At 44.5% G+C, this 18,561-nt stretch overlaps 1 long non-coding RNA gene across 1 annotated transcript; it reads right to left on the reverse strand.

The window, feature by feature from the left end:
- Positions 1-16,758: 16,758 nt before the first annotated feature.
- Positions 16,759-17,994, reverse strand: LOC139253255 (uncharacterized). Its single transcript, XR_011591959.1, has 3 exons — positions 17,790-17,994; positions 16,949-17,086; positions 16,759-16,799 (listed from the first exon to the last, which is right to left on the reverse strand). It is a non-coding gene; the product is annotated as an uncharacterized lncRNA (long non-coding RNA).
- Positions 17,995-18,561: the final 567 nt, after the last annotated feature.

Here is an 18,561-nt window from a genome sequence, read left to right on the forward strand (position 1 = left end):
CCTAAACCCCACACTTGCGATCTGTCAAAGTTTCTGTTGACAGATCGCACGCATCCCGGGGAAGGGCCTTCGCGGGTCCTCCTGCCCAGCAACTGTCCTTAAAATTCTTACGCCTGGAAAAAGCAGATATAAGACCTGATTTTACCAGTGTAAGAGTTTTAAAAGATAAAAACATTAAATGTTATCACTAATGTTTATATTTAAAACCCTGTCCATTAAGGCAAGTTTATTTTTAACCCTTTAAAACATTTTTTTTAATGCAAAGAACAATCTTTTTTCGAAAATATTTAATTCAATTTCAATTAATTTTAAATATGTGAAGTGTTTATTGTAAATTTATGTATTGTGTTTCTGTGTTTTTGGGGGTATTCCCAGTGATAGTAATGGGAGCTTGTACAAACGGAACTCACCATTACTATCAATGAGAATACTCTATTATCATTGGTGGTCCAGGCCCATGTGATCCCAGGTTGCCCGTACGCTCAGGGGATGCATGGGCCTCTGCTCTGGGCTGCACATCTAGGCCTCGGATCGGAAGTGTTCATTCCTCCAGGACCACCAGGTACTTTCATTATAAAAAATTTGCTCGGAGGCATCCGCCCACGGGAAGCCCCCAACCGCAATTTCTGGCCTATTATTTTTCGCATCTACACTGAAGTGATTGGTCTCCACTGAGTTACTGCTCCCCACAGCAAGTTGAAATTTGTCCACGGCTGGGGACATGTCCTGTCATTCTAAAACACGATGCTTTTAATTCTGTAATCAATTCAAAATTTTAACTTATTTTTGTCCACTTTAAGGAAGAAAGACTTGCATTTATACAGCACCTTTTATGACTACCTGATGCCTCAAAGCACATTGCAGCCAATGAAGTACTTTTGGAGTGTAGTCACTGTTGTAATGTGGCAATTGCGACAGCCAACTTGCACACAGCCAATTCCACAAACAGCAATGTAATAATGATCAGATAATCTGTTTTTGTTACGTTGATTGAAGGATAAATATTGGCCAGGACACCAGGGATAACTCCCCGAATCTTTTTCGAAATAGTGCCATGGATCTTTTATGTCCAATTAAGAGGGCAGAGAGGTTTATGTGCTCAAGTTCCTGGAGTGGGACTTGAACCCACAAACTTCTGATTCAGTATGGTACCCACTGAGCCACAACTGACACTGTACTTAAGTATTTGTTTGTTATGTTCCAGATTTGTTAACTGTGCCAGAAAGGAGGAGGAACAGAATCTTCTTGCCTTTCAACACTGTGGCAAAATTTATTACCGGACCTGCAAGCCTGTTCCTCCTTGGTGTGAGCTGCTGGTCTGGTATGGTGATGAATATGCTAAGGAACTCGGTATCAAAAGAACCGCAATGTGCATGGGAAAACAAGAACCAAATAGTAAGGATTCTGACCAAAATCCAAACTGTAGCTAAAGTATCATTTTTTTTTGTTACAATCTCAAAGGTGATTGATAAAGTGCCACATAATAGACTTGTTAGCAAAATTGAAGCCCATGGGATCAAAGGAGCAGTGGTAGCATGGATTCAAAAATGGCTAACAGACAGAAAGCAAAGAGTAGTGCTGAATGGTTGTTTATCAGACTGGAGGGAAGTATACAATGTTATGCCCCAGGTGTCAGTATTAGGACCCCTGCTCTTTTTGATGTATATTAACAATCTGGACTTGGGTACTGAGGCATAATTTCAAAGTTTGCAGATGACACAAAGCTTGAAAATGTAGTAAACAGTGAAGAGGATAGTAGAAGTGTTCAAGAAGACGTAGATAAACTGGTGAAATGGGAAGACATAGGGTAAATTAAATTTATTGTAGAGCAGTATGAAGATATGCATTTTGGAGAGCACATGAGCAGAGGCAATATAAATTAAATGATACAATTGTAAAGTGGATGCAGGAACAAAGACCTGGGGATTCACACACTCAAATTTTTGAAAGTGATAGGACATTAAGGCTATTAAAAAATGATATGAGACCCTAGGCTTTATCAACAGAGGCACAGAGTACAAATGCAAGGAGATTATGATAATCCTGTAAAAAACACTGATTAGACCACAGCTAGAGTACTGTGTCCAAATCTATGCACCACACTTTAGAAGGAATGTCAACATCTTGGAGAGGTTGCAAATGAGATTTACCAGAATCATAACTGGGATGGGAACCTTCAGCTATCTCAGAGCAAAGAATCTTCTGGGGAAGAGTGATCATAATATGATGGAATTTTGCCTTGGGTTCGAGAGTGAAATACTTAAATCTCAACTGGATGCTTTGGGGAAGAAAGGGGCACACGCTCCCCCCTTTCGATGGGTTTTACCGCAGCTGTGGTTCAGGTCGACTCTTTCGGGAAATTCCGCTGTTTTTTTAATTTGGTTTGATCCGGAGGTTGGTCATAATGGGGCGGCGATAAATACACCTGAAGGGAAAAACGTGGTGGTGACAGCAACTGAGTCGCGGAAGTAGGGTGCGGTGCCGATTCACCGACACGATGGCATCATCACGGCACTGCGTCACCACGGCTCTCCCCTTCACTTAAAGGGGAGCGCCTCTGCAATTTTTAAACTTGGGCCCACTGGGCTACCAGGGAGGGTTTTGGCCGGGCCAGCTGCCTGGCACCCTGTGGCAGCCTGGCCGAACCTGGTGGCATAATTGACGGGCCGACATGCCAGTTGGTCGACAAAAAAAAACATGGTGACAGTGGCAGTGAGCCGTCCCCTTTAAGGGAAACTGCACGGCCGCTGCAAAAGGCCACAGCCTCAATGAACTACTGCCGGACAGGCCGAAGATTTTCCCAGAGGAATGTTGCGGTTGGGGGGGGTTCGATCACCAGTGCGCACGGTGATGATGTGCTTCACACCGATCGGCAGCAGAGGAGCGGTAAGTGGGGGGTGGATTGGAGCACCATTCTGGAGTCTCGATTGCAGTCACAGAAACGCCTATCTATTCCCCTTACAATAGAATCCCCTACCACTATACCTCTCCAACTATTTTTCCTGCCCTCCTGTGCAGCAGAATCACCTATGGTGCCATGAACTTGGCTGCTGCTGCCTTCCCCTGATGAGTCATCTCCCTGAACAGTATCCAAAGTGGTATATCTGTTTTGGGGGGAGATGACCACAGAGGACCCCTGCACTGCTTCCTACTCCTGCTCTGCCTGATGGTCACCCATTCCCTATCTGCCTGAGTAACCTTTACCTGCGGTGTGACCAACTCATTAAATGTGCTATTCACGACATCCTCAGCATCGCGGATGCTCCAGAGTGAATTCATGTGCAGCTCCAGTGCCGCAATGCGGTCTGACAGGAGCTGCAGCTGGACACACTTCTACACACATAGTAGTCAGGGACACTGGCAGTGTCCCTGATTCCCCACATAGCACAGGAGGAGCATTACACAGGTCTGGGCCCTCCTGCCATGACTTAACCCTTAAATTAACTTAATTTGGCAACAATGCCAAATGTTTCCTATCGAAAGGAAAAAGAAAAATACTCACCAATCCACCAGCCAATCACTTACCCGCTTGGCTGTGATGTCACACTACGATTTTGATTTTTTTTAAAACTTTTTGTCTCTGCACCAATTGGCTCCTCTGACTCTCGGGCCCCTTTCATGGGCCTCTTGATCCTCCCGCTCCTGCTTAACCAGAAGCCAATGTAGTCAGTGAGCAGATGGGTGAGCGGGACGTAGTGTGATTTAGGACACGGCCAGCTGAGTTTTGGATCACCTCTAGTTTTCGTAGGATAGAATGTGGGAGGTCAGCCAGGAGTGTGTTGGAATATTCAAGTCTGGAGGTAACAAAGGCATGGATAAGGGCCTCAGCAGCAGATGAGTGAGGCAAGGGCAGATATGGGCAATGTTACGTAAGTGGAAATAGGTGGTCTTAATTATGCTGCAGATATGTGGTTGAAAGCACATTTCAGCGTCAAATATGACACCAAGGTTACATACAGTGTGGTTCACCACACACAGAAGTTGGGGAGAGGGATGCAGTCAATAGCTAGGGAACGGCGTTTATGGAGGGGAATGAAAACAATGGCTTCGGTGTTCCCAATATTCAATTGGAGAAAATTTCTGCTCATCCAGAACTGATGTCGGACAAGCAGTCTGATAATTTAGAGACCTTGGAGGGATTGAGAGAAGTGGTGGTGAGGTAGAGCTGGGTGTCATCAGCGTACATATGGAAACTGACGCTGTGTTTCTGCATGATGTCGCTCAGGGCCAACATGTAGATGAGAAACAGGAGAGGGCCAAGATAGTCTTTGGTAATGATGTGGGGGCAGGAAGAGAAGCCATTGCAGGTGATTCTCTGGCTACGATTAGATAGATAAGAATGCAACCAGGCGAGTGTAGTCCCACCCAGCTGGACGACGGTGGAGAGGCATTGGAGAAAGATGGAATGGTCAATTGTGTCAAAGACTGCAGACAAGTCAAGAAGGACGAGGAGGGTTAGTTTGCCTTTGTCACAGTCACAAAGGATGTCATTTGTGACTTTTGTGAGAGCCATTTCAGTACTGTGGCAGGCATGGAAACCGGATTAGAGAGAATCAAACATGGAGTAAAGAACCGAACATGTCGCCCAGAACAAGCCCTTGGATACAAAAGAGTGGGGGGCGATCTGACTGGCACTGGGTGTAATTTTCAAAGAGGGCAGATGCCCCAAGTATTTTCCCCAGCTGGTACATCATGGAAATATCGTACCTGTATTTGCAGACTGAATTGCAATCAAACAATGAGGAAGATCAAAGCTACAATAAATAATCTATCCTTTCTCAGCACTAACCCCCTTCACCTCAATGATCACTGAATAATGAACCGAGACCCTGATCCATTTTAATCTGTATTTTATGTTAGTTTGTGAAGACTGCGAGACATTTTTTGTTGAAGAATGCCCTATGCATAGTCCTCCATTGTTCATAAAGGACACGGTGCTCGAATTCAGTCAGCCAGACAGAGCACGTTTAACCCTTCCAGAGGGCCTCAGCATAGCGATTTCAAAAATTCCAAAAGCTGGTCTTGGTGTATGGAATGAAGGGCAGGTTATTCCCAAAGCTTCACTTTAGACTCTATGAAGGAGCAGTATTAAATGAAGAAGCAGCTGCTGTCAGTGGATATGCATGGGCGGTAAGTGACCATCAAGGTTCCTATTTTATAAAATAAAAGTTGTACCTATTTGAATTTATTTTCTATAAATTATCCAAGGTTCCCATTTATGGTTGCTACTCAGTGAGTCCTATTGGGAAGTCGCCAGCGAGTGAAGACAGAATTAGTCTTTGCTGTGATGTCTCTTGTGTTCAACAAGCCTGCCAACACATGGAAATGTTCACAAATGAAGAATGGATTACTGGGTGTGCAGCCACGGAACGACCCAAACATGAATCACTACCATCAGGAAGGGAGAAAACAAACATGCCTCAATCTGACTGAAACCCACCAAACACCCCCACAGGGGAAACAGTTGCAATTCACCCCACTGAGACCAAAGGTGCATCAAAGTTAACAGCACCTTCCCCACGGCTGATAGTGTCAGTGCTGAGAGAAAAATCGCACTCCCCACACAGACAGAAATCCTCTCCCTCTGCTGAGGCTCTGGTGTTTGGCTGAGTTGAGGCTAACCAGGGTCTGTAGTTGGCAGGTACATTGAGTGCTTTCAAAACTGATGTGCTGGAGTCCCCATGATGGGAAACTGGTGGTGATTAGGGAGCAATGGGAGAGTCCTCTCAGACGTCCGAGTGGGTAAAGGTCTGAGCCGAGCAGGTTTGGGGTGGAACATGTGGGAGAGATTAAAACCTGGCAAGCACGGCCATTGTCACTTGATAATTACATTTCTTTTGTCTCCTTTAAACCTGTTTGACTTTTGTTGTATGATTTAATTTGTTTCTGTAATGTATGTACAAAACGTCTGCCCACCACCAGGGGGCATTACCATCTGAGGTCCTAGGGTTATAAGTACACTGGTGTTGGGCCCGGTATATAACCTGAACTTCACCTTTGTATCTTCACTTCTGGAAGCCATTAAAGACTGACCAGGTTAAAGCTAGTCACTGGCTCACAGTACGGAGTTCATTGTATCATTTCATACACTACAACTGACGATGAGACAAATACGAACCCGCGCAAAAGTATGGCGAGCACAACACGATCGAGTACTGTTGGAATTCTCGAGAGGTTCAATGAGGGAGAGGATTGGGGAGATTTCACGGATCGTCTTGACCAGTATTTCGTGGCAAACAACCTAAGCAAAGTCGAGGATACAGAGAAGCGCAGGGCAGTTCTTCTCACTCATCAAGAATCTGCTCTCACCCACTCTTCCCACAGAAAAGGATTACAAAGAACTGTGTGGTCTTGTTCGGGAACACCTTAAACCCATGGAAGGAATCCTCATATCTCGATATCGCTTCTATACCCATGTTCGTCCAGAAGGCCAGGATGTAGCGGTCTGCACATACAGGTACGATACTTCCGTGATCTATCAGCTGGGAAAACACTTGGGGCATCTTCTCGCTATGAAAATTACACCCACTAATGACAATCAGATCTTCCCCCACTCTGTTGTATACAAGGACTTGTTCTGGGCGACATGTTCGGTTCTTTACTCCAAGAAGGCAGTACTGACCTCAATTAACAACAGCAATGCAAAAACTGGCAACAATATCTCCAAGCTGTGCCACACCAGATAAGATTAGGAGTGGGCAGGAGGAGAATTTTGCACAAGGAGACCGAATTACTTCCTTTAGGTTATAGTTCCTCATTCTTTGAATGAAGTTCAACCTGCAAATCCTGTTAGAAAAGTCGCTTTAAAGCATCAGGCAAATCACTCTTCGAGACACTGCCACTTCTCAAATTTGCCCTCTCAATTCTGTCATCATCTTCTCTCCACACCCTTCAGAACCATGCTGATTCCCAACTTAATTCTGGCTGCATCGTTAATTCTTTGGGGACGGTCATTGCTTGCATTTCATCAGTTTGAATGTTGACTGCTGCTTGTCAGCCCGAGCTTGGATGTTGTCCAGGTCCTGCTGTAGGCTGGCATAAGATGCCTCACAATCTTAGACAATTCCCTATAATAAGGAGCCATTAGTTTTTGATTATTGAAAATTCTATTCTATTTTATTACAAGATTCCAGAATTATTATCAATAGTTTGGAGATCATTTTTGTGAATGTTCTTTTTCATGAAGGAAAAACAATTGGTGCCTGTTTGTGGGCAAACACAGGCCTGCACTCCTGTCCCATCACTCTGACATGCTGTATTGCTCCACCAATCCCCTGGCCTATCAAGACCCTGTGTCATCTCACCAAAAGACCCAATAAATTATTCCTGCCCTGAGGAAATGGATAGGTTACTTTACACATACATAGGTAATCATTGTCACAAAGTTCCCTTTCTTCAGTGTAAACTTTTCTCTCTCTATTTCTCAAACTGTATCTTCTGCTTTCAGTCTCTTTGGTTGTTTCTTCGTTTGTTGACCCCAAAATCTTTCCAGTGCAGAAAACTGGAATACATTGAACAAAAATTGAACCAAATCATTGTAATATTCTTGTTTGTTTTCGGTTGAACAGGAGATGCTGAAGATATTTACATAATAATGCAAGACATTGCGTTAATCTGAACACCAGCGGCAGGTCGGGGCCATAAAAGGAGCAGCATGGAAGCCTCGGGAGCAGCGTGGAGGAATACGAAAGGGAGCAGCACAAGCTGGTGCAGGAGGTCGACGGCATCGAAGAGTGATGTCACCATGATCCAGGTCGGTGATTGGAGTGTGGGCAGGTACAGCAGGAGCGGCGAGGTCAGGCGAAGGAGCAGCGAGATCGGGGCCCAGGAGAGGCGTGAGTTCGAGGCCCAGGGGAGCATGGGCCAGCCCATACTTCGATATGTGTGCGCACTTGGTCCATGCAGCAGAGCAGGTCTCCAGTTGTCTTGGGTAATCCTTGCAACTGGACCAAGACCAAGCTCTGTCAAGCCTGTGTGGTGGCTGGTGTGCAACGCACACCACATGTTACAAAAATCCACACACAGGCATCTTCCATCCTTCAAGATGTAGTTCATGACCTGGAATATTAGGTCCTTCATTGAAACACCTGTGAACTCAACCCTTTTTTGGCATGGAAGCAAGTCATCCTCGTTTCGAGAGACTGCCTATGATGGATGATGATAATCTGATTTGAATGACTCATGCAGTGATCAGGTTATCAATGTAGAGCATCGCTTCCTCATTAAAACACCCTCAATTATACAAAATACAAATAGTTTACTGAAATCCTTTATTCCAGGACAAATACCTTTATCGCATTCACTTTGAGCTTCACTTTCACAAATCAAGGTTCTCATTTCTCTGTGGATCTTTTGAACTGAAACTGTCTCTTCCACAGCTGAGGCAGTGTCCTTAGTGAAGCCGCTGAAACCTTCATCTTTATCCTCTTCTGAATAGGATGCCATCTGTGATGGGGCTTTTTGGTTCTGAAATGCAGAACGTGAGGGTAAAACTTTACCTCACAGTTCCTGAATTAGAGAATAGCTGCCTCAAGACTGCCTGTATTACTTAAGGAATTATGCACAAGTTAAAGTGTTTGTCTATTTTCCCTCTACAATAGTTCTTTGGCATATTTATTAAACAAAGCTATCTGACTACCATTGATAAATACAGTCGCTCCCCAGTGTAGTAGTGAGCCATACATATCAGAAAGTTCCCATGTTTGATACTTTACTGATGTGTTGAGTTCAATGGTCTCAGCAAATGTGGTAAACTTGTCACAATTAACCTCAGCATGTTTTTGCAAGGAAGGGAATATAATTAGTCAGGATTCACACTGATTGCTAACTAATCATCACATCTGGAAAGGGTGTGTGCGTGAATATGATAACAGGATTGATCTTCTCCAACAATGAAGAGCCGAACACATGAAGAATAGCCATTTAGCAATTACCAAGTGAGATGCCCATTAATCAGCACAGACTAAGGAAACATATCTACTCGTGAATCAGTGCCTCCAGGAAAAGGGGAAAGGAGGAGATTTGACACATAGTTTAAATCCGTCACATTTGGTCTTCCCACACCACACACAATCCCTGAAAGAGAGGTCATAATTGACAGTGCCTAAAAACTAACATTGAATTACAGCTGATGTACACAAGCAACTGGAGGCAAAGATCTTCATTCTGTGGAACGTGCAATTATCGTTCCGAACTTCAGCACATCTATTCCACCAGCTGTGTGTGAAGGCTGTCCATGGGTATTTAGAATACAAAATCACAAGGAGAGATAAGGTATTAACTGTATGAATAAGTACCTATCAGCTATGATACTTACATTCCCTGATTTCTCCTTGCTCTCCTGAAGGAATTGAAGTCTCGTCCTATCGGAGCTAATTGTCCTCCAGTACCCTGTCCAAGTGTCTGGACAGTAAATATTGGCAGGAACTCAAGTTTCAGGAGGCACCAAAGCCCAGCTTGATCATGGTCTCCTCTAACACTCCACACACATATATTTTGAGCTCTGATTAAAAAGTGCATATCAAGAGCAGGAACCCTGGCTAATCCTTTACTGGGAACCCTGAAGCCCAGCGGAATTGCCCCACTGCCAAATCCCAGCACTCAGCAAGAACCAAACATGGCTTGTTGTACCACAAATGGAGAGAATACTTCAGATTGAAACCACATTGCACGCAGAATATATGCTTCAGGTAAAAGCTAACTGCTCATTCATGAAGCATGGTAGCTCTGGGAGGTTAGTCAGAGGCAAGAGCCCAGGAGAGGAAATAAATGGAGGATACAGAAGCAGAAAAAAAATTAGTTACCGTATCTGTCATGCTGGTTACCAAAATTGGGTGGATCTTTCTGCAGCCCTGCGTCACTGGAAATATTACCCCTCAGATCTAGTTCCCAACATGAGAATTGCAATTCTTGATTAGAACAACAGTAATAACTCGGAACCTTAGTTAGTCAGCAGTGAATTTTGGCTTTGTGAATCAGTTAGATCCATATTATGGAGCCTCATGGGCAACATATAACATTTATGTCCATGTTCCGATTAACTTGCAGTTATTTCAAGCTGCTGATATTCACAGAGTATCCACCAACAGCACTAAGAGAACTATCCAAATCTCCTGGCCTTAAGTTTTAAGGACAAGTAAGCAAGTAAGACATATAAATGCAAAGCTGCCAGGGACCATAGGCACAAATTGGACATTCATGTACCAAAATTAAAGAGAAAAATTGATTGCTGAAAATCTGAGATAAAGATAGAAAATGCTGGCAGTGTGTAGCAGCTCAATTTGTGTCTGAAGGAGAAAGACTGGTTAATGTGTGAGTGGGATCCTGTATCACTGTATCCTTCAGATACTGACAGGCCTGCTGTGAATATCTGGTTAATGTGTGAGTGGGACCCTGTGTCACTGTATCCTTCAGATACTGACAGTTGTGCTGTGAATATCTGGTTAATGTGTGAGTGCGACCCTGTATCAATATATCCTTCAGATACTGATAGGCCTGCTGTGAATATATGGTTAATGTGTGAGTGGGATCCTGTATCACTATATCCTTCAGATGCTGACAGGCCTGCTGTGAATATCTGGTTAATGTGTGAGTGGGATCCTGTATCACTATATCCTTCAGATACTGACAGGCCTGCTGTGAATATCTGGTTAACGTGTGAGTGGGATCCTGTATCACTATATCCTTCAGATGCTGACAGGCCTGCTGTGAATATCTGGTTAATGTGTGAGTGGGATCCTGTATCACTATATCCTTCAGATGCTGACAGGCCTGCTGTGAATATCTGGTTAACGTGTGAGTGGGATCCTGTATCACTATATCCTTCAGATGCTGACAGGCCTGCTGTGAATATCTGGTTAATGTGTGAGTGGGATCCTGTATCAATATATCCTTCAGATGCTGACAGGCCTGCTGTGAATATCTGGTTAATGTGTGAGTGGGATCCTGTATCACTATATCCTTCAGATACTGACAGGCCTGCTGTGAATATCTAGTAGTTTGTTTCTATCTCGACACATTCGTCTAATAAGAATTTCTGTTCACATTGAATTACCTTTCTGGTATTCTCTTTCCCAGTCTTCTTGGTATCTTCATTCTTAAAACAAGTCTTAAAGGTTCTCACCTCTTGAAATAAAAGTAAGACATAAGTGCTGATTGAGATCATTTCAGTTTGTTTATGTTAACAGCCTGATGATTCTAAAAATATCTAGTTTATTCAGGCCCAAAATGGAATTATACATTATGCAGATAAAAACTTACACAAGTATAAGGGAATATGTGATCAGACTGTAATATCGAGTTCCACTTAGTGGACTGTTGCTCCACCCAGTGGACTATGTGGTGATGCAACTGCTGCTGTAAATACAATAAAAGTCACATGATGTAATGGAGCCATCTGTGTGTGTTTGTGATGTTGTAAAGAATATGTCACATTTGGTGACGTGGGGTAGGATAATTGGGATCCCGAGCTGAAACTTTTGTTGCTGGATGATTCCAGCCAAACAACAGAGAAAGTTTGAGAAGTTCTTCGTGTTGCAGCACAGCTAAAAATCCAGGTAAATTTCAAGCACACTGTTGACATTGCCAGAGTGCAGATGGCTGTGCCTATGGGAATAATAGGACGTTTGGGTGAGTTCCATCATGACCAGGAGACTTTGAGCCTATGTGGAAAGGCTAGAAATATTTTTCACCAGGAATACTATCGGCGATGTCCGCGGTGATGAAAACCGAAATCGGGTGGTTTTAAAAAGAAAATGAGCTATTTTGTTGATTGAAGCAGGCCCCGAGGTGTATCTAACCCTGAAAAATGTGCTTGTTCCTGTCAAGCCAAAGGATACGCCACTGAAGGAGAGAACAGCACTACAGTCCTGAGCCTCTGGAAATTGATGGAAGTTATAGTGTTGGAACACAAGATTACTGACATGATGAGAGTATCAGTGAGTACATTGCAGCTTTATAAAAGCTATCCATTCACTGTCATCTTGGAAACTTTCAGGACTGAACATTGCGTGACCGCTTTGTTTGTGGGATAAAACCGAAGCAATCAGAAAAAAATTGTTGACAGCCCCTAACTTGACTTTTGATTTAGCTTGTCAGACAGGTGGCTGTGCCTATGGGAATAATAGGACGCTTGTCAGACAGCAGGCAGTGACTAGTGGGGTACCGCAAGGTTCTGTGCTGGGGCCCCAGCTGTTTACATTGTACATTAATGATTTAGACGAGGGGATTAAATGTAGTATCTCCAAATTTGTGGATGACACTAAGTTGGGTGGCAGTGTGAGCTGCGAGGAGGATGCTATGAGGCTGCAGAGTGACTTGGATAGGTTAGGTGAGTGGGCAAATGCATGGCAGATGAAGTATAATGTGGGCAAATGTGAGGTTATCCACTTTGGTGGTAAAAACAGAGAGACAGACTATTATCTGAATGGTGACAGATTAGGAAAAGGGGAGGTGCAACGAGACCTGGGTGTCATGGTACATCAGTCACTGAAGGTTGGCATGCAGGTACAGCAGGCGGTTAAGAAAGCAAATGGCATGTTGGCCTTCATAGCGAGGGGATTTGAGTACAGGGGCAGGGAGGTGTTGCTACAGTTGTACAGGGCCTTGGTGAGGCCACACCTGGAGTATTGTGTACAGTTTTGGTCTCCTAACTTGAGGAAGGACATTCTTGCTATTGAGGGAGTGCAGCGAAGATTCACCAGACTGATTCCCGGGATGGTGGGACTGACCTATCAAGAAAGACTGGATCAACTGGGCTTGTATTCACTGGAGTTCAGAAGAATGAGAGGGGACCTCATAGAAACGTTTAAAATTCTGACGGGTTTAGACAGGTTAGATGCAGGAAGAATGTTCCCAATGTTGGGGAAGTCCAGAACCAGCGATCACAGTCTAAGGATAATGGGTAAGCCATTTAGGACCGAGATGAGGAGAAACTTCTTCACCCAGAGAGTGGTGAACCTGTGGAATTCTCCACCACAGAAAGTAGTTGAGGCCAATTCACTAAATATATTCAAAAGGGAGTTAGATGAAGTCCTTACTACTAGGGGGGATCAAGGGGTATGGCGAGAAAGCAGGAAGTGGGTACTGAAGTTGCATGTTCAGCCATGAACTCATTGAATGGCGGTGCAGGCTAGAAGGGCTGAATGGCCTACTCCTGCACCTATTTTCTATGTTTCTAAGATCGATGAATATGTCCGACCAATACTCCAGACAATTTTGTGCCATTTCCATTTGTCAAACAACCGAGATCAATCACCTGCAGGTTAAAAGTAAATGGCAGTTGGGCCCCAATGCCTCAGAAAATAGCCACGTAATAGTTAATTGAAGTCATAATATCGGTGCCTTGGACAACACATCACTCGATCGTGAAGGCAGAATGTTTCTTCTGCAAGAAAACTGGGCATCCTGCGAAAAGTTAACCAACTTTCAATGCCATAACTAGAAATCGCCAGAGGCTACATAGCATTGAAGAGAAGCAACAGGATGAGGAGGTTCTGGAGATACACATCATCAGGAGCACAAGGTTATCCAACAGCGATTCACAAAGTATTGTCAACCAAGTAAACATTGCAGGAACAGGATACACAAGGAACTCGACACATGTGAAAAAGGAACGGCAGTAATCATGGGGGATTTTAACCTACATATCGATTGGTCAAATCAAATTGCACGGGGTAGCCTTGAGGAGGAATTCATAGAATGCATATGGGATTGTTTCTTAGAACAGTATGTTACAGAACCTACAAGGGAGCAAGCTATCTTAGATCTGGTCCTGTGCAATGAGACAGGAATAATAAACGATCTCCAAGTAAAAGATCCTTTCGGAATGAGTGATCACAGTATGGTTGAATTTGTAATACAGATTGAGGGTGAGGAAGTAATGTCTCAAACGAGCGTACTATGCTTAAGTAAAGGGGACTACAGTGGGAGGAGGGCAGAGTTGGCTAAAGTGGACTGGAAACACAGACTAAACGGTGGCACAGTTGAGGAACAGTGGAGGACTTTTAAGGAGATCTTTCATCGTGCTCAACAAAAATATATTCCAGTGAAAAAGAAGGGCGGTAAGAGAATGGATAACCAGCCGTGGATAACCAAGGAAATAAAGGAGAGTATCAAATTAAAAACCAATGCGTATAAGGTGGCCAAGGTTAGTGGAAACTAGAAAATTGGGAACATTTTAAACGACAGCAAAGAATGACTAAGAAAGCAATAAAGAAAGGAAAGATAGATTACGAAAGTAAACTTGCGCAAAACATAAAAACAGATAGTAAAAGCTTTTACCGATATATAAAACGGAAAAGAGTGACTAAAGTAAATGTTGGTCCCTTAGAAGATGAGAAGGGGGATTTAATAATGGGAAATGTGGAAATGGTTGAGACCTTAAATAATTATTTTGCTTCGGTCTTCACAGTGGAAGACACAAAAACCATGCCAAAAATTGCTGGTCACGGGAATGTGGGAAGGGAGGACCTTGAGATAATCACTATCACTAAGGGGGTAGTGCTGGACAGGCTAATGGGACTCAAGGTAGACAAGTCCCCTGGTCCGGATGAAATGCATCCCAGGGTATTAAAAGAGATGGCTACTGCAGAAGATAAAGGTAATCTTCACAAACTAGGACTCTACAAATGTCAGATTAGCTACCCTGTCAGATCATCCAATCTTTAAAAGAATACTCTCCACACCACTTGAATGGGCCGGCACAGCCAGCCTTTATTGGGGGCCATCAATATCATGGCAACGTGATGTTGAAAAGTCTTGAAGGGATGTTGTCGCAAGACCTTCTACAATCAGTGTTGGTGCTACCATGCTCCAGAGAGTGTCTGAGAAGGCAAAACAAAATGGCTAAAATGCTCCCACACACCACCCCATTTCTAAATGATACTTCCTCACCTTCTTTCTGCTCACATAAGAACATAAGAATTAGGAACAGGAGTAGGCCATCTAGCCCCTCGAGCCTGCTCGCCATTCAATAAGATCATGGCTGATCTGGCCGTGGACTCAGCTCTAATTACCCGCCCGTTCCCTGTAACCCTTAATTCCCTTATTGGTTAAAAATCTATCTATCTGTGACTTGAATACATTCAATGAGCTAGCCTCAACCGCTTCCCTGGGCAGAGAATTCCACAGATTCACAACCCTCTGGGAGAAGAAATTCCTTCTCAACTCAGTTTTAAATTGGCTCCCCCGTATTTTGAGGCTGTGCCCCCTAGTTCTAGTCTCCCCGACCAGTGGAAACAACCTCTCCGCCTCTATCTTGTCTATCCCTTTCATTATTTTAAATGTTTCTATAAGATCACCCCTCATCCTTCTGAACTCCAATGAGTAAAGACCAGTCTACTCAATCTATCATCATAAGGTAACCCCCTCATCTCCAGAAGCAGCCTCGCGAATCGTCTCTGTACCCCCTCCAAAGCCAGTATATCCTTCATTAAGTAAGGTGACCAAAACTGCACACAGTACTCCAGGTGTGGCCTTACCAATACCCTATACGTTTGCAGCAAGACCTCCCTGCTCTTGTACTCCATCCCTCTCGCAATGAAGGCCAACATTCCATTCGCCTTCCTGATTACCTGCTGCACCTGCAAACTAACTTTTTGGGATTCATGCACAAGGACCCCCAGGTCCCTCTGCACCTCAGCATGTTGTAATTTCTCCCCATTTAAATAATATTCCCTTTTACTGTTTTTTTTCCCCAAGGTGGATGACCTCACACTTTCCGACATTGTATTCCATCTGCCAAACCTTAGCCCATTCGCTTAACCTATCCAAATCTCTTTGCAGCCTCTGTGTCATCTACACAACCCGCTTTCCCATTAATCTTTGTGTCATCTACAAATTTTGTTGCACGACACTCTGCCCCCCTCTTCCAGGTCATCTATGTATATTGTAAACAGTTGTGGTCCCAGCATCGAAACCTGTGGCACACCACTAACCACCGATTTCCAACCCGAAAAGGAATCATTTATCCCGACTCTCTGCTTTCTGTTCACCAGCCAATTCTCTATCCATGCCAATACATTTCCTCTGACTCCGCATACCTCTATCTTCTGCAGCAACCTTTTGTGTGGCACCTTATCGAATGCCTTTTGGAAATCTAAATACACCACATTTAAACAAATCTAAACACATACAACATTCCCCAGTTAATTGTAGTCAAACAACTTACAACAGGTTTTCTGGCACTGCTGTTTTTGAGCCAGTTGTTCCAGGACACCCATAGTGAATGCCTCCGATCCCTCCCGTTCAGTGTGACATTATCCACACTCACCCCAACGTCATAGTCGAGATCAGTCTGCTAACTTCAAGGAACACAGCAAAAGACCATTCAGCAAGCGTCGCCATGTTGTTAATTGTGGTAGATTTACTCTTTCTAAACTTGTTTTCCTCACTTGCTCTATTCACTTAATATCCATATAACCCAATATCTTTCCCCCTTTTAAATACGTGAATTAAATCTGCACCAATGTCCTCCTGTGGTAGTGCGTTTCACATTCCAACAACATGTTCCATTAAGAATTATTTCCTGGATTACCTTTACAATAGCTTAGTTGAAATTTAAAATGGATGCCATTGATTACATATTCCCCAATGATAAACATGAGTTTTAGAAATCTTAATTTGGTCAATTCCCTCTTTAATTTTCACTCAGGATATCAACAATACTGACAAGACCATCTTTAATGCCCATCCATAGTTGCCTTAAACGATGGTGCTGGGCGTTCTTTTTAAACATCTCGATCAGATCACTCATCTTTTGGGAGGTCATAGAAAGAATGATCCGTTCCTGAAATGGTCGCCTGGGGAGGGTGATAGAGGCAAAAAAAGAATAATGAACTAATTTGAACAGTTAGATATTGTGAAAGGGAATCTTAAGCTTCTACTGGAGGATAAGTTTGATGGACCACTATTAATGTTAGTGATCCAATCTAAACACTGGGGAACTCACCTTATCCCTACTGACAGTATTAATGTGATTGGGATCTTCTGGGACTGAGCAGCTGAATCTTCCCCATCTCAAGTTGCAAACAATCCATTGATCCAGCATTTTCTCTCTGGTTTCCATTTCAAATCTCCCACCATCTTTCTACAACAACATTTATTTATATAGCACCTTTAACGTAGCAAAATGTCGCAAGGCACTTCACAGCAGTGATACATGACAAAAGAGATAAATTTGACATCGAGCCGCAGAAGAAGAAATGACAGCAGATGGTCAAGGAGGAAAGAGAGATAGAGAGGCGGAGAGGTTTATGGAGGGAGTTCCAGAGCTTGGGGCCCAGGCAGCCGAAGGCACGGCCACCGATGGTTGAGCGATTATAATCAGTGATGTTCAGGAGGACAGAGTTAGAGGAGTGCAGACATCTCGGGGGGTTGTGGGGCTGGAGATTACAGAGATAGGGAGGGGCGAGGCCAGGGAGGGATTTGAAAACAAGGATGAGAATTTTGAAATCGAGGCGTTGCTTCACCGGGAACCAATGTTGGTCGGCGAGCACAGGGGGTGATGGGTGAGTGGGACTTGGTGCGAGTTCGGACAGGAGCTGCCGAGTTTTGGATCACCTCTGGTTTACGTCGGGTAGAATGTGGGAGGCCAGTCAGGAGAGAGTCGGAATAGTCAAGTCTGAAGGTAACAAAGGCAGGGATGAGGGTTTCAGCAGTGAATGAGCTGAGGCAGGGCGGAGACGGACGATGTTACGGAGGTGGAAATAGACGGTTTCAGTTATGCTGCAGATATGTGGTCAGAAACTCATTTCAGGGTGAAATATAACACCAGGGTTGTGAATAGTTACCTCCGATTTGCTCTTCTCAGACATGGTCTTGTCCTCTTCAGTACCTTCCCTGTCACTCTTAGTTTGCCCTCCCTTCCTGAGCTTGGCCACCTTATTCACTCCACTTTGCCCCAATGTTTGTGCCCTTGTGGAGCCCTGAGTCTGTTCAATGGTTGTGCCCCAGGTCTGTTATTTGTGCCTTTTGTGTGAGCTGCCGGGCTACAAGTCACCCTGCCAGCTCCTGTCTCTCCTCAGGGTATTTTGCTCTTGTTCTTGTCATAAATAAATTATTGACCCAATGTCCAAAATGTGAAATACAATTTATGAACTGAATTGCCCTCACACGGTTGACAATCCGCCCGCGCAGCCGCACACCACCTTCTCCCTCCTGCAGCCTCCCGCTTTCTGCCCGTTGCCCGGCGACGCCGCCTCTATTTATAGCCTCCGCCTCCCCCCCGGGGGGCGGGGCGGTTGGAAGCGCGACACGTGCCTTGTTCCAAAGGGCTCGCGCTCTCCCTCCCTGGGCGCGTGAGGCGGGCTGGCTCCTCCCGCCGGAGCTCGCGGGGGGCGGGGCCCCGCTCAATCCTCAGCTGCAGCGCTCTGATTGGCCGCAGCGCAGGCTCACGTGTTATCCTTCCAATGGCCCCGCCCCCGGGGGAGCGGGCGCTATAAATAGAGGCGGCGTCGCCGGGCAACGGGCAGAAAGCGGGAGGCTGCAGGAGGGAGAAGGTGGTGTGCGGCTGCGCGGGCGGATTGTCAACCGTGTGAGGGCAATTCAGTTCATAAATTGTAT

The sequence above is a fragment of the Pristiophorus japonicus genome, unplaced genomic scaffold (assembly GCF_044704955.1).
Source record: "Pristiophorus japonicus isolate sPriJap1 unplaced genomic scaffold, sPriJap1.hap1 HAP1_SCAFFOLD_483, whole genome shotgun sequence".
Classification (NCBI taxonomy): Eukaryota; Metazoa; Chordata; class Chondrichthyes; family Pristiophoridae; genus Pristiophorus; species Pristiophorus japonicus.